This window comes from Tasmannia lanceolata, unplaced genomic scaffold (assembly GCF_043159265.1).
Source record: "Tasmannia lanceolata isolate RefF3 unplaced genomic scaffold, GAP_Taslan_0.1 ptg000011l, whole genome shotgun sequence".
Taxonomy (NCBI): Eukaryota; Viridiplantae; Streptophyta; class Magnoliopsida; order Canellales; family Winteraceae; genus Tasmannia; species Tasmannia lanceolata.
In genome coordinates, this window is record NW_027518688.1 from 9,346,965 (window position 1) to 9,364,048 (window position 17,084).

A 17,084-nucleotide genomic window follows, 5' to 3' on the forward strand; every position below is an offset into this window, starting at 1 on the left:
ATGGCCATGGTTGTATTAGTTAGCATATGGTTCAGCTGTGATATACTGAATGTCTATACTATATGGTTCAAATGGTTCAGACGGGTTATATTCAATGTCTATGGTTGTATTGAATGTCATATGGTTCAGATGGGTTGTATTGAATGTGTATGGTATATGGTTCAGATGGGTTCTATTCAATGTCTATGTGTTCTTAGGGTTGTATTGAATGTCTATGTCTATGTGTTCTTATATGGTTCAGATGGGTTCAGAGGGTATATGGTTCTTAGGTACTCCTGTTCAATGTGTACCTGGCTTGTAATGCACATGTGTAGACACCCCATTTTGACTGGACCCAGGTTCGCTGTGTTTGTGCGAAGCCCTATCCAATCGATGAGTGGGGATCCCAAATTACATCATAAGCTAGATTGGGGTCTCACCAAGACCCCCACCAAATCTCATCAAATTCCGAGCAAATTTGTCAAATAGAACGAGCGATGCAAGAAGCGCAATACAAGCAATGAAGGGGGGTGATTTATCCACAGCAGAAAGTACCCAAATGAGAAGAGGGGTGCATTTATCCTACAAAGGTCGCGCCCAGGCCAAATAAGACAAAAATGGCGGGCGCGACTCATCTTCATTCGTGCGCCCATCAAATGGGTAGTGCGGATATCAGCAAATTGTTTTTTTTTAATATAAAAAAAATCAAACGAAAAATGCAAGGGAGTAAAATTCATTTTTCGAAAAAAATAAATTCCAGAGGGAAAGAGAGAGAGGGAGAGATCCGGCCACTTTCCGGCCATCTCCCTAATCTCTCCGGCCAGCTTCCCCGACCTTGCTCCCCGGAGCTCCGGCCACCATAGAGATCTCAGATCTCTCAGATCTCAGATCAGCGAGGAAGAGAGAACCAGAGATCTCAGATCATAGAGGAAGAGAGAACCAGAGATAATCGGAGCTAGAGAGAGGGAGAACGAAAGAGAAATCGGAAAAGGAGTTTTCCAGATTTCTCCTCTCCGATCTCCTTGCCGGAGCACCGTCACCGTCCCTCATCATCTACCGGAATCCAACTTCCTCCACCGCCATCTCTCTTTTCAGATCTGAGATCTGAAATCTCAGATCTGAGAAGAGAAGCAGAGAGGAGGGATCGGATTTTTCGCTCAAAAATATCCTAGCAGAGGGAGAGGTAGAGAGGAGAAGGAAGAGAGATCGACCCCCAACCTTTTCTTCTCCGGCAACCCCATCGGAACTCCGGCCAAATCCGTATCCCCATTTTTTTTCATCTTCTTCTTCTTTTTCTCCCCCGGCAACGGTGCCGGAGCTCCTATCCAATCCCCACTACCCGATCCTATCTTCACCACCACTAGCTATCCCTTAAAACCCGTTCCCTCACCTCTATCTCGGATCGGGGTCCACAGGCTGGCGACTCTGCTGGGGAGTTCTTGAAACATTGCCTAACTCTATAAAAATGCCATTTTACTAACTTTGGAGAAATTTGAGTTGAAATCATTTTAAATGGGAACTCTATCGTTATAATCTAGGGGCACCAGATAGGTGCATAATTAAAACAAGGGATTCACACACTGCACATCATGTGTTATCATATTGTTTATTCTTTACTTTTTTCCATTGTTTTTTATTATTCTTGGCTCTACGAAAATAGATACAGTGCGTGCCAGACTGGGAGTTAATTACCCTGACGGGACTGTTGTTTCTATTTTCAAGCTATGCGCCGGTGCTGCAGCCGTAGATATTGGGCGTACTTTTGTCTACAGCAGCCGATGAGCAATGATGCATACTATGTATAACATGGGGCGTACTTGTGTTATACATGTTAAGTATGGTTCATACGCATAGTACCCGATAGATTGAGTCCGGAGCCCTACTTTGTTTTATATATTATGTATATACTTACTGACCTAGTGAAATCCAACTAGGAAGTACCCGTGTTTATATAAGTATATTGCATTCATATAGGGTCGAACGTGTGTTGCTTACACATGTGGAGCCTAGAGTTAGGAGCTTTATCTTACTTATAGACTAGGGTAGCTCATTTTACATGGCTACAAGATGGTCCTTGTACACTTATTAGTCTGTCCTGAGTCGAGATTTTCTTGACTCAGCTAGATTAGAATTAGGGCTGGTGCCCCTGGTTAGGATTTGTGTGTATGTGTATATACCTATATATACTGATTATGTATATTAGGATTCTCCTCTTACTTAGAGATTCCTTATTCATTTCAATTGGTTATATCCATTCCTTATTCAGATCTAGGTCTAGTCAGTGACTTCTGACCGCCATTACCTTGGCCAGGTTTAGTCCTTGATCTGTTGATTATAGGGTTTGACCCGTTGTTGTATATTCTCACATTTGGTTAGTCCATCAATTGATTACCTTTCTCTGGTAACCATTATTCATATGCCTTCGATTGAGCTATGGGTATCCCTTGTATAGCTGTTATGTTGCCTGATTTTATCCAGAATATTTCTTGAGCATGACCTCTATTTCTTAGGGTTAGGAAAACCATGAGTTTACCTTACCTTGACTTTCTTGTTTAGCCGTTATGCTGCCGAATTTTTCGCAACATATTTTGAACATAACTGCTACTCTTTAGAGTCAGTTTACTTAGTCTGGACCTTGACCTCCTCGTAAAGCCGTTATGCTGTTGGATTTTATCCAAAAACATGTTAAGCATGATTGCTATCCTTTGGAGTCAGTCTACTTTGTCTTGATTCCCATATCTACATTGCTCAGTAGGATTAGATCCTTACCTGTTTTATCTTGAGATCTGGCCGATAGCTCGTTTGCTGTCCTTATGACCATGGTCTATCGTTTCTGATCATATTGATCGTACAGTTGTTGATATCCATCATTCAGATTTTAGATCTGGTCTTTGACCCTACTTTTGTCATTCTTATGGCCATGGTCTATTATCTGGGCCATTGATTTTTCATTGATCCGTGTTTACCTATCATATATCTTTTACGCTTGGATCATATCGAAATCATTGATGAAAAAGTTTGATCTTACCTGTATTCTTTGAGTGCATGATCATTGCTGAGATCGAAACTTATTTTGATTAGGGATTTTATCGTTCCTGACTCTTTCATTCCCAAAAAGAAGAGCAGTTATACTCAAATGAGAATTAAAAGGTGTGGATTGAGAATTCATTGAGTCCCTGTTGATGTAGGTCATATTATCACTGTCTATTTTTCTTTAACCTTCATAGACAGTATTTCTTTGATTTTCAGAATAAAATACCCTTTGGTGTGTTTCAAGATTACTCTTTTCTCTATTTGTTCAGAATCTTTATCCCATGACTATTGATTTAGTGTGTGCGCTTCCAAGTCAACAGTCTGTGTTTAGCGAAAGACCATTCTTTCAAAAGACTGACCATATCTAAACTCATTTGATCCGGGCAGTCTATTACTTCTCCCACCTTGTCAGCATTAGCCTTTGGTTGCTTCATTTTTAACCTAGACCTTGTGGAGTTGCTTTTTTTTAGATTCCTACTCCGGGATTGAATTCTGTAGCTATCATTGTCATGGAGGAAGGCGGGTTACCCATAAGCTTTCAGTGCCAGTTTCTTGTTCATGAAGACGCGTTCAGTTTTAGAGCCTGTCTTTTTGTTGAGCCTATGCCAACTCTTGCTTCAAAGTTGGTAAGTTTAGCTGTGTCATTAATAATTCAGAATATATAGTGTTTGTCAGTTGTCTTATCGAATCAATTTCCAGTCTTCTGTTAAGTCTGATGTAGAAGCCCATTGAGGTGTGTCAAAAATCATCAATGTACTTATAGTCTTCAATACAATAAAATGGTTGATTTCGTATCTTTGATACTTTATGATTCACTCTTATGTCTAATGTTTAAATAACTAAAGACCCCCTTCTTGGATGAGAATGCAGACGAAATTCACCTCGAGATGTGAAAGATGGTCAAACGAGAGGAAGAGCGTCGAGCATAGCCACTTAAAGAAGAAATCGAAGCTATCGATAGTGGTATTGAAATCCGAAACTCGGGAAAGATGGATTGGCAAAACTTTATCTCCCGAGGAGCGCAAGGAATTGATAAACCTGTTTATAGGGGTTTGAGGTAGTCTTGCTTGATCCTATAAGGATAAACCAGGGGAATGCCCTGTCGTTGAGCAAAGCAAGACTTCATCAGCTTTAGACATCCAGTTGAAGAGTAAAATTTTAAAGAGTTGAGCATCAGACATCCTGTGGAGCTGATGAGATAAGGAGGGAAGGCTTTCATCCAAGAAAGTTGTATTGTAAATTTGAGCCCTAAAAAGAAAAAAAATTGGGCTGTGTATTTTCATTAGACCTGGCAAACGGGTGGGCCGGGCCGGGTCAACCCGCGGGTGATGCGGGTGCGGGTCATACGGGTCGGGTTATCAAATGACCCGCATTTTTGCGGGTCAAAATTCTCGTGACCCGCGCGGCCCCGCAAATATGGGATTGTAATCACTATTTTGATTTGACAGCATATAATTTTCCTGTAATTGTCATAACATTCTACAGGTTATTAGTATTTTTTTGGTAATTTTACAATCTATCACCATTTCTACGTAATTTTTCATTTAACACTTTATAGTTTCGCTATTTTACTTTTTTCTGGTGTAATGATTACTTTTTTTTACCTTTTTACATTTGCTACCAACATTTTCGATGAGCGTATATGTGCACCCACAATGCCCACTTGCCGAGAAATTACCAAAAGAGAAGCTTGATAGCAAATTATAATAAAATAAAAATCACATTGAAATGTTAACAACACTACTGGGCACTCTCACTTTATTAAAAGTATGGTATGGCCCACACCATAGGATGATCCAAACCGTCCATTAGATGGGCCATAGCCTAAATAGGTTATGCTCCAAAAATCATTTCCATAGGATGATGCTATCCCTCCAATCTTGATGTTAGAGGGTTGATCCTAACCCTCTATAGATCGGAGGGTTAGAATCAACCGATGGAAATAATTTTGGAGCATAACCTATTTAGGGTACGGCCCATCTAATGGACGGTTTGGATAATCCTAGGGTGCCGGACATACCGTACTTTTTATAAAGTGAGGAGTTCCCTCATAAAAAAACAAACAGCGTGAGTGACGATAACATTCTCACAAAAATTTAAACATACTGTAAAAATGCGGGTGCCCGCGGGTTGACCCGACCCGACCCGTGTTTTTGCGGGTTGGGTCACCCGCGGGTTGATTTTTCACGGGTCACGAAAACTTAGACCCGTGCCCGCAAATTTGCGGGTGGGCCGGGTCAACCCGCGGGCACGGGTCACTTTTGCCAGGTCTAATTTTCATTATGATTTTGAGGCAAGATGGGAGTGGAGCACAGTGGTTGAAGTTTTGCCTGGCATGCCGTTAGACTCCTAGAAATTTTTTTAAGTCTCTGAACCTTAAGCAAAAGAGCTTGTACATCAAATACATCAGGAGGCCATCATTGGACGTTTGAGCCTTAATAGCAAAAATCCTAACGTTTTAAAATCTTTTTGAGAACCCTTTGGGCCAACAATTTAAAGCCAATGTTTCTTTTCAAACACATTATAAACCCGGGGCATTATGCACCCGAACTACGTCAGACCTGATCCCCAACTCTTCAGGGGTACGTAGGCAACTTGATTAATTCAAGTTCGGTCAAACCTTGGGATAAAATCCCTTTTGAAAATTTTGAAGCTAAATGCTAAACCATTCTTTGAAAAATCCCATAGTGAACTACGCGGACCTGATCCTCCATTTTCGACGTACATAGGTAGTCTGGCTAGACCAGATTCGATCCAAATCCTTAGAACCTTAGGTATTCACCCCTTTCGAACCCAAGCCCACCTAGAAAGTCCTTCTGGTGAAATAAGCAAAGGTTCGAAGCGAATGAAAAGAAAAACAGAAAGAAAAGAATGAGAGTCTGAAGACCCACTAGGTTGAAAACCCGAAAGGGCGGCCTAGATAAAGTCATTTTTTTTGCTAAGTCAATAACCAAAGAGATTGGCTTATGTAAAGTAAGGGTAGCGGTCTGCTGGATTGAAAACTTGAAGATGCAATCTATTCAGAGGCAAAGACTTCCCATGAGAAGTTGAGTTGAATGGAAGCAGAAGGAGTTCCTCAGTAGTGAAGAATTCCAAAGTTTGAGTGCAAGTAGTGCAACCAAAAGTTGAGATAAGTAGTCTTTTAGACTAAAAGCTTGGAAAGCAAAAGTTGAGATAAGTGGTCTTTTAGACTGAAAACTTGGAAGACATTAGTTTTGACTTCTTTCTAAAAGAGAAATTGAAGAGACAAAGAAGCAACCTCTACGTAGGGCAAAATCCCGGAATCCGAGTAGTGTCGGTGAGATTTACTTTGATATCCTTTTAAACTAGGGGCATTAAAATCGAGCAATCTGAAGGGAGTAATAACCATGAAGGAAATCCCGATGGAGGAAATTAGAGCCTTTTGACTTGGTTTTTGAGACTACTCTGAGAGTGGCTGACCGTACCATTTAAAAATAACACATTTTATCTAAGGGTGAATCAAAATTTAGTCAAGTCCTTTGAATATTGTAAGTCTTCTTTGAAAGAGTCTTGAGGAGTCTATTCCTTGTTTATCATTGTTTTCTTTTAGAATCAAAAGTGTTTGGCACTGGAGAGAATGTATGTACGCCTTCCGAAATATAAAGAAAAATCTAAAGTAGATCCTTGTTTAAGAATCAAAGAAGGGCAAGAGATTTGTTATTCAGACCTGCTTGAAACATTAAAGCCTCAAACACTGGGCAAAATGAAGAATTCTTACGTTCAGCCTTTGTAGAGATGATCTTACCACTATACCAAAGAAAGAACCCATGCAAAATCAAAATTTTCCTACTTACCTTGGTTCTGCTTTCTTAAGATCTTGTCATGGAAGCACATCATACTATGGGCATATTTTATGACTTGCGTCATAAAAGATATTACACAATGATAACTGGGATATCTATTCTTAGCAAATAGAAACCAGAGAAGCTTGAACATACTCTTTGAGTTGAATTCCTTGATCAAATTGTTTCTTTTGGAGTCACTTTCAGAAACTTCAATTCCCAGCGGAGTATAGAATCTACTCCTGCATCCTTCAAACCTCATCAGAATGCTTTTCACCTGTTAAAGAGAGTCAGCACCTGAAAATCTCATCAATCTACTCGAGTTTTGCTTTCAGCAAAGATCATGCGCTCGTAGTTATTCTCGGTAAGAGATGACTGGCCCAGTGGTGAAATCAATTAAAGATGGTAAATTCTTCATTCCTTTTGAAGGTTTTTAATAACGATAGAAATTGATGGTTCCGTGTTCCACGGTTTGGTTTTTCTTCCATGGTTTTAGAAAGTTTTCAATAAAGGAAGAATTTACTAAATTCTGTGTTACACGGTTTGGTCTTTTCTTCGATCATTTTGAAAAGTTTTAATATGGGGAATCACCGAACCTGTGTTACACGGTTTGGTCTTTTCTTCGATCATTTTGAAAAGTTTTAATATGGGGAATCACCGAACCTGTGTTACACGGTTTGGTCTTTTCTTCAATCATTTTGAAAAGTTTTAATAGGGGGAATCACCGAACCTGTGTTACACAGTTTGGTCTTTTCTTCGATCATTTTGAAAGGTTTTAATAGGGGAAAAATCACCGATCCTGTGTTACATGGATTGGTCTTTTCTTCCTTCTCCCCGGTATTTAGTACCCTGATGATTAGTAATGTAATGTCAAGTAGTGACTTACCTAATCATCGTTCCGCAATGTGCAGCTTCCTAACATGTTAGGAGTCATGCGTATCTGCGAAGAGGTTTGTATGGGACTGTTTAACAGGACATACAAATTTGGGTTTATGTGGAACTGTTTAACAGAACCGCGTGATCCGGAGTGATTCGCTACCTTGAAAGAGAGGAGTCAGAGTTACTCGGATAGTTAAACAGATTTATTTTCAGCAATGATCTGTATATCTATTGTCAGGCTTGAAACTTAGTTTCGCCTCGGGTATTAGGAGTTTGAGTTTAGCTTGAATATTCGAGTACCCTAATAAATGGTCGAGTAAGTTTTAGATTGATCGACGAGAGAAATTACCGAACTTGTGTAACACGGTTTGATCTTTTTTTAAAGATTTTAACAGAGATAGAAATTACCAAACCTGTATTACACGGTTTGGTCTTTTTGAAAGAAGTTTTTAATAGAAATAGAAATTTCCAAACCTGTGTTATACGGTTTGGTCTTTTTGAAAGGTTCTTAACAGAAATGGAAGTTACCGAACCTGTGTTACACGGTTTGGTCTTTTTGAGAGGTTTTTAATAATGTAAGTTACTGAACCTGTGTTACACAATTTGGTCTTTTTGAAAGATTTTTAGCAAAAAGGGAAATTACCGAACATGTGTTACACGATTTGGTCTTTTTTTGAAAGATTTTAACAGAGTTGGAAATTATCAAACTTGCGTTACGCGGTTTGGTCTTTTTGAAAGATTTTAATAGAGATGGAATTACCGAACCTGTGTTATACGGTTTGGTCTTTTTGAAAGATTTTAATAGAGATTAAATTACCGAACCTGTGTTACACGGTTTGGTCTTTTTTTGAAAGATTTTAACAGAGTTGGAAATTATCAAACTTGCGTTACGCGGTTTGGTCTTTTTGAAAGATTTTTAACCGAAATGGAAATTACCAAACCTGTGTTACACGGTTTGGTCTTTTCCGAAAGTTTTTAGAAGAGATAGAATTTACCGAAACTGTGTTACACGGTTTGGTATTTTTGAAAGGTTTTTAACAGAAAGGGAAATTGTCAAACCTGCGTTACGCGGTTTGGTCTTTTTGAAAGATTTTTAATGGAGGAACTCGCTGAACCTGTGTTACACGGTTTGGAATTTTCTTCGATCGTTTTGAAGGTTGCAATAAGAAAAATATTTCCGATCCAGCATTACGCAGATTGGTCTTTCCTTTCTTCGCCCGGGTATTTAGTACCCTGATGATTACTAGTGTAATGTCAAGTAGTGACTTACCTAATCATCGTTCTGCAATGTGCAGCTTCCTAACGTGTTAGGAGTCATGTGTATCTGCGAAGAGGTTTGTATGTGACTGTTTAGCAGGACATACGAATTTGGGTTTTTGTGGAACTGTTTAACAGAACCGCGTGACCCGGAGTGATTCGCTACCATGAAAGAGAGGAGTCAGAGTTACTCGGATAGTTAAATAGATTTATTTTTAGCAATGATCTGTTTGTCTATCGTCAGGCTTGAGACTTAGTTTCGCCTCGATATTAGATGTTTGAGTTTAGCTCAAATATTCGAGTACCCTAATAATTGGTCAAGTTTTAGACTGATCGGCATGTTATAAAAAGAAGAAAAAAACCCTATGAGTGTTTGGTTTTGAACTCATTTTGGATAGTTTTCAAAGCAGTGGTATTTGGCCTATTTTTGCAGGTTTCTAAAAAGGAAAAACTCTTTGAGTGTTTCGAGTTATACTTGTCTTAGACAAATTGCAACGTTGTTTCTAAAAATATTAAAAAAAATGAAAACTCTTTGAGTGATTGAAATGATTTGTTTGTTTGGTTGATGCTCTTTGAGCAATTGTTATGTTTACTTTAGCTTAGCCTGATAAAAAATAAAAATGTGTGTTTGTGTTTTATAATTGTTCGTTCATCTTTGTTAGCTAGTTTAAATAGTCGAGTCGTGAGCGTTAGAGAGAGGCTATCTCTTTGAGATGTCTTAGTTGCCGAGTTTAGAGTCGGTGAGAGGCTATTTCCCTATTGTTGGTAGAGTATTATCCTTGTGAATACCGTTCTTAGAACCAAAAATCCAAAAAATTTGCTTTGCTTTCAGGTCGGTCAAAATGTGTCGTCTGTTCAGCTTTGTCATTTGCGTGACAAGCACACTCTGCCAAAGAGGGGCATCTGTAGACACCCCATTTTGACCGGACCCAGGTTCGCTGTGTTTGTGCGAAGCCCTATCCAATCGATGAGTGGGGATCCCAAATTACATCATAAGCTAGATTGGGGTCTCACCAAGACCCCCGCCAAATCTCATCAAATTCCGAGCAAATTTGTCAAATAGAACGAGCGATGCAAGAAGCGCAGTACAAGCAATGAAGGGGGGTGATTTATCCACAGCAGAAAGTACCCAGATGAGAAGAGGGGTGCATTTATCCTACAAAGGTCGCGCCCAGGCCAAATAAGACAAAAATGGCGGGCGCGACTCATCTTCATTCGTGCGCCCATCAAATGGGTAGTGCAGATATCAGCAACTTGTTTTTTTTAATATAAAAAAAATCAAACGAAAAATGCAAGGGAGTAAAATTCATTTTTCGAAAAAAATAAATTCCAGAGGGAAAGAGAGAGAGAGGGAGAGATCCGGCCCACTTCTGACCATCTCCCTAATCTCTCCGGCCAGCTTCCCCGACCTCGCTCCCCGGAGCTCCGGCCACCATAGAGATCTCAGATCTCTGAGATCTCAGATCAGCGAGGAAGAGAGAACCAGAGATCTCAGATCATAGAGGAAGAGAGAACCAGAGATAATCGGAGCTAGAGAGAGGGAGAGCGAAAGAGAAATCGGAAAAGGGGTTTTCCAGATTTCTCCTCTCCGATCTCCTTGCCAGAGCACCGTCACCGTCCCTCATTATCTACCGGAATCCAACTTCCTCCACCGCCATCTCTCTTTTCAGATCTGAGATATGAAATCTCAGATCTGAGATCTCAGATCTGAGAAGAGAAGCAGAGAGGAGGGATCAGATTTTTTGCTCAAAAATATCCTAGCAGAGGGAGAGGTAGAAAGGAGAAGAAAGAGAGATCGACCCCCAACCTTTTCTTCTCCGGCAACCCCATCGGAGCTCCGGCCAAATCCGTATCCCCATTTTTTTTCTTCATCTTCATCTTCTTTTTCTCCCCCGGCAACGGTGCCGGAGCTCCTATCCAATCCCCACTACCCGATCCTATCTCCACCACCACTAGCTATCCCCTCATCCATCTCAGCCACCTCTCCTCTTTACCATTCAAACCCTTAAAACCCATTTCACATGATTTTTACCCAAACTTCTTTGGAGTTAATAATAAATGGCATAAGAGACCAAGTGCTTACACTCGGACGAATTGGGGGTGCTCTCAGACCTTCTCCATTCATAACCAGGCACGAACCCATATATATTTCTGGTTATCCATTACACAGAGGATTTGATTTTAGGGTTCCATGGCATATCCATGGATGGCGACTCTGAGTTTATTTTAGGTATGTCTCGGTTTCGAACCTTGGTTCCAGATCAAGACATATCTCGTTCTTTTTATATCGTCACTCGTGCTATGCTATGAGGGTGGCATCCGTTTTGAGAGTTCCTTGGTAGAGCTCTCCTTCACACGTGGATGATCCAGAGAGGGTGTTAGGGACCCGTTCCCTCACCTCTATCTCAGATCGGGGTCCACAACATGTTACTCTGTTATGTGTCTGGTTTGTAATACAGTTGGTCTCTTCAGCTAGTCCAATAAGAAATAACCAGCTTGAATTACCTTGGTACTGTTCACTCAATTGAATGACCTTGGTATTGGTTATTCAATTGAATGGCTTGCTGCCAGTATTTCAAACTGACATCAGATGGTAATTCAAGCTGGTAATTCAAACTGGTTATTCAAGGTGCTGGTAATTCATTGCCTATTGATTTGATTGAATGCCTTTCATTATTTTCCAATTAAGAAGTAAAGACTGAAATCAAAGCAAGCTTCATGATAAGAAACAGATTAAAATCCACTTTCATTTGTTCAAAGCATTTCTTACATAGAGTTAGATTACAAATCTTTCAAAACATCACTTCAATACAGACAGAACATATCGGTGGATCGAACCATTCGAAGAAACCACACGAAGCACCTATTTGCAATCAGACAAGGTTATTTAGACTTACCCCATAATTCATATCCAAAACATGACCATTAACAAAAGATTGCTCACCTCATACGCAGAACAACCCAAGAACCTTCTCCCGAAGTTACTGCTAGTCCATGATGTCCTCATTGGCGCTCGTTGTCCACAGTGGCATGGTGTAAAGGCGGAACCTTGTGAACGTTGTCTAGTCGAAGAGGAACCAGTTGATGCCATCTACCTAGGAAAAAAAAAGACCAACTATCATCTTTTTCCCAAATTAGGCAAACCCTAACTGTCCTAATGCACTTATAAGGGTTTCTGACAAATAAATGAACCAACATGCATAATGCAGTTAGGAAATCTGTTCAAAAGAATCATTCCAATACACATTTGAACAGAATCAATCAAATACAACAAAACCCCTGAATAATCACATGCAAGTAAAGAAGAAACATTAGGGTTTTTTTAAGAAATAATATTAGGGTTTACTTAATCACAAACAAGTAAGCAAGAAACACCACATTGGTAGAAATGGCAAGGTTTTCTCCCATAAATACTAATAAACATCACAAGTCAACACACACACACACACACACACACACACACACACACGTGATAAACATAGAAATACTTCGTTTACAGAGGGGGAAATGAAGAAATGCTATGTTGTAATGATAAACCATACAAACATGTAGTAGAAAATCACAAACCCTAACCCTAATAAAGTGGGACGAAGGATAATGAAAGATTTTTAAACTAAAGATACACAAACGGTCTGTAAATGACTTAAAGACAGAGACGAGGGTATTTCGATCCAACAAATATCAACCAAGGTTAGTTTCAGCGGTTCCGTCGGGTTAAACTAACGGCTAGTTGACGGAGGGGGTATACTTTTAACAAAATGGAGCCACAGGGGGTGTAGTTGTCACGTTTAGAACCACATGGGTAGAAGTATATGTGTCAGAAACTAGAGGGGGTGTAAATGTATTTTTCCCAAAAAAAATTGGCTCCAATTTTCACTATGAAATCAGGTTATCTTTCGTTAGCGGCTATCTTTCATTTTCATGGTGTAAAAAATTCAAGGCACTTTTGATAGTTTCTCAAGTTCTAATTAAAAATAGGAGGAATGATAGACTGAAAGGCGCCCTTGCAAAAATCAGTTACAAGGGCGCTCCCATTGGTCCTTGGCAACAAAGTGCACTTATAAGGGCACCAAAAAATATGGAAATTGAGTTTACCAAAAGGAGCAACAAATGCACTTTTATGCCAAAGACCAATAGGAGCGCCTTGTAGCCTTTTTTTTTTGTGTGGCAAAGGCGCCCTTCTGTCTATCATTCCTCTAAAAATAGATTAAATAAAATTGAAGCTCTTAAGTAGGGTGCAACTCGGGTCGGGTCGGGTCTAATTTTTTACAGAAAACCCAAGATTCGTAAACCCCAACCCTTGCCAAGATATTTTCTTAGGTTGGGTCAAGTCGGGTTTTCATTTTTTAGCGTAAGACAGTGACTAATTTTAAAGATTGTAGGAAAAAAAAAAAAATCTTCACACCAAAATCACTAAATTTATGTCATCAAGTGTATAATTTTAGTGAAATGTTATCAGCACTACTGTATTTTGATGAGGGCACTCCTCACTTTATTCAAAATACGGTATGGCCCACACCATAGGATGATCCAAACCGTCCATTAGATGGGCCACAATCTAAATAGGTTGTGCCCCAAAAATTATTTCCATAGGTTGATCCTAACCTTCCGATCTATAGAGGGTTAGGATCAACCCTCTAATATTTAGATCGGAGGGTTAAGATCAACCTATGGAAATGATTTTCGGGGCACAACCTATTTAGAATGTGGCCCATCTAATGGATGGTTTGGATCATCCTATGGTGCTGGCCATACCGTACTTTTAATAAAGTGAGGAGTGCCCTCATCAAAATACAATAGTGCTGATAACATTTCCCTAAATTTAAGGACACTATATTTTCACATAGGGAAGTTATATACCTTTAGATTACTTGGGACACCCTGCAGTGTACATGGCAATCAGCCTCATTGAATCCTTCTGACATGAAGTACATCAGCCTCATTGAATCCTTCTGACATGAAGTACATCAGCCCCTATGCAGTCATTGATACACTGCTGGGTGTCCCAAGTAATCAAAAGGGGCGGATATATCACTTCCCTTTCACATGACAGACATGATCACCTCAATGAAAACAATTGTATCAATATATTGGAATATAATTTGCTATGTTATTTAAGAGATATTTAAGAAAATCACAGTTCACCAATACGAGTTGGGTCGGGTTTGGGGTTTTTTTTTCTTTAAACCCGGCCCTACCCAAGATATTGAGTTAGGTTTTCCAATCTTAACCTGGCCCTACCCAAGACCCATGATTTCTAAACCCGACCCATGTTATTTTCAGGTCGGGTCGATGCGCGTCCGGTAAAACCTGACCCAAGTTGCAGCCCTACTTTTTAGCCCTACAATGTATAGAGGAATGACAAACATAAGGGAGCCCTTGCAAAAACCAGCTACAAGGGTGCCTCCATTGGTCCATCTAAATAAACTGCATTTATAAGGGCAGAGAGAAGTATAATAGAAAAAAAAACTCAAAGGAGTAATAAATGCACTTTGCTGAGATTGACCAATGGGGGCGCCATGTTGATGGGTTCTTGCAAGGGCGCCCCTTCAGTTTATCATTCCTCTGAAAAAATTTGATTAAAATAGAAGAACGGAGTTTTACAAATATACAACAAGTGCTTTAAAAAAACTCATCCAAGCTTACATCCAAAATTTTCTCTCCCCAAAGTTCTTGTAGGTCTCCCATTTAAGTCATCCTATGTAAAAACAACCTGAAATCTAATGGGTGTCATATTGCAAGTACCCAGGAAGAGCAACAAATGATTCATGAAATCTAATCGGTATAATGTTGAGAATACCCAAGAAGAGGAAATGATTCAGGTTGAGTATCAAATTTCAAAAATTGACGCCACATCCATTGAAATTGCAATTCTAATATAAGAGAAGATCCAAGTGCCGGAGATAGATATACTCTGGAGTAAACAAAAGTATAAGCAATGAATTGGTTGTGAAATACTCTAACCAAAGTGAAATAATCGAACCAAAGGCTGAAATAAACAAAAGTAAAAGCAACAATGGATGTTCATTACTTGTAAATGAACTATTTTAACCATAGTTTCAAAACGCCTCCAAATCATCATTAACTCCGGTATGCCCTTTATCATGGCGTTGGCAGAGTTTTTGTTGGAGTCAGTTTTTTGACCTACAAAATCAATAAAAACTCATTCAACTATCCCGAGTTATTTCCATGTCATTCGAGTAATCAATCACACTCCGTGAGTCTATTAGGACTTGCTTTGGATGCGTTTTGACCCACACCTGTGTTTTGAAACACTAATTTTAACTACTACACGTATCTACCGCCAAGACCACAGCAGATGGGCTAACCCCATGACAAAGAGTTAGTATAGAATAATCAATTCATGACTAAGGCCCTGTTCGTTTAAGATCATGCTAACTGATTGTGTGTCCAAAACCAATTATTGGACTCAAATTTACGTTTAATTTTAAGTCCAATAATTGGTTTTGGACTCACAATCAGTTGACATAATCTCAAACGAACAGGGCCTAACTAAGAGCTCCTCTACATGTCTCTTGTGAACCTGGAGGTGAAAGATGATCAATAAAGCAAAGCATAGATGTGCAGAAACCACGGAGCAGTACGAAAAAACGGCTACAGATTGGAAGAATTGATCAGATGATTTTTTTTTAATTGGGCTGTTTGTTAGATTATTGACGTGAATTATTCATTGTTTGTTGCACAGTCATACAGGATGAGATCTATTTTAGAAAAGCAGTTCATCTTTAGAAGACAAGTGTAATTCGAAAAGAAAGGTTTATTTGCACAACCCATGATAAGGTCTTATTCATGAAGACCAATCAATGAACCCCGAATACCTCTAGCATAAGAAAGCAATGGATACTATAAATGAATTCAACATCAGCAAGAGCTAACTAGATAGGTTCAAACAAAGGTCAGCAGATTCTTTTTATTCTTTTTCCTTTTTTTTTTCTTTTTAGACATCTGGGTTTCAGTATACTATAAGATATGTAATGGTATAAATAAGCATATCTATCAGAACTTCAAGAGAAAAAAATTCCACTGAGAAATAGAACGACTACAAATTGTACTCGGCTGTACTATCAATAACAAGGCATATTCAAGAAGAATTTCTCATTCAAAAGGAGATAAGAAACACTTTATAAGAGAGTATGAGCTATGAGTGGACATGATTCAAGGAAAAATTATATGCTTTTACGACTAGAGCTTTAGTGGGACTCAAGTTTTCCTAGTTATGAAGAGTGGACATGATTCATAGAGCCTCGCAAACAATAAGGAATCCATGTACCAGAACTTCAAGAAAAACACTTTGCACTGAAAAATTGAATGACTACAATTCATGCTCAGGATTACCATACCAAGATATTTATTTCTGAAGAAATTAAAGAGTAAAAAAAACATGAATAAGAAGCATTTCAAATATACATATAGTAGGGCCTCAGACCGTCCTAGTAGTTGTATTTCACCATAATGCAAAGCTGAAAACTTGCATTCAGTAACTTCAATTGTCATCACCGGCCATGAATGATGATAGAGAATCACACTACCGCTCAAAAGAAAAAAAAAAAAAAAAAAAAAAAACTCATAGCTTAGCATAGATGAATGCATACAAGAAATGAAATCCCAACAATATATATATAATCCAAAAACAACAGAGCCCGGCAACAAAAACAGAATGATTTAGCGATGAAACAAACATGCTTTTTTAACATGCTGTGTTCTGACTGTAACGTTACCCAGAAAAGGCATGGATATGTCTAGGACGCAGCTTTTGTACTTGATTTATTTATTTATTTTTAATTGGCATTTATTATTCCAAAGAGTGCCAAATAAGGGACAAGCCGTCTCCTAACAGGCTACAACAGTACCACCCTCTACATACATCAGAAATATATGTTGTATGCCACCCATTCCATTCCCCATACATTACCCAATAGCCTAACTTGTATTGAATCCAACAAAAGTGCCATATTTGTAGGGCCCCACCAAGTCAAGATGCGTGTCCGCCATGCCACACAGACTTCTCCATCACATTCCAGCTGGCGTAATTGATTTTCAAAAATCCCGCTCGATGACATAGAGCTATTGTACGCCCCTAATTGTGCACGATAGCCATATCGTACGCCAGGT

At 39.2% G+C, this 17,084-nt stretch overlaps 1 non-coding gene across 1 annotated transcript; it reads right to left on the reverse strand.

Annotated features, from left to right (window-relative positions):
• Positions 1-16,389: 16,389 nt before the first annotated feature.
• Positions 16,390-16,473, reverse strand: LOC143886982 (small nucleolar RNA snoR20a). The gene has a single exon (XR_013253969.1). It is a non-coding gene; the product is annotated as a small nucleolar RNA snoR20a (small nucleolar RNA).
• Positions 16,474-17,084: the final 611 nt, after the last annotated feature.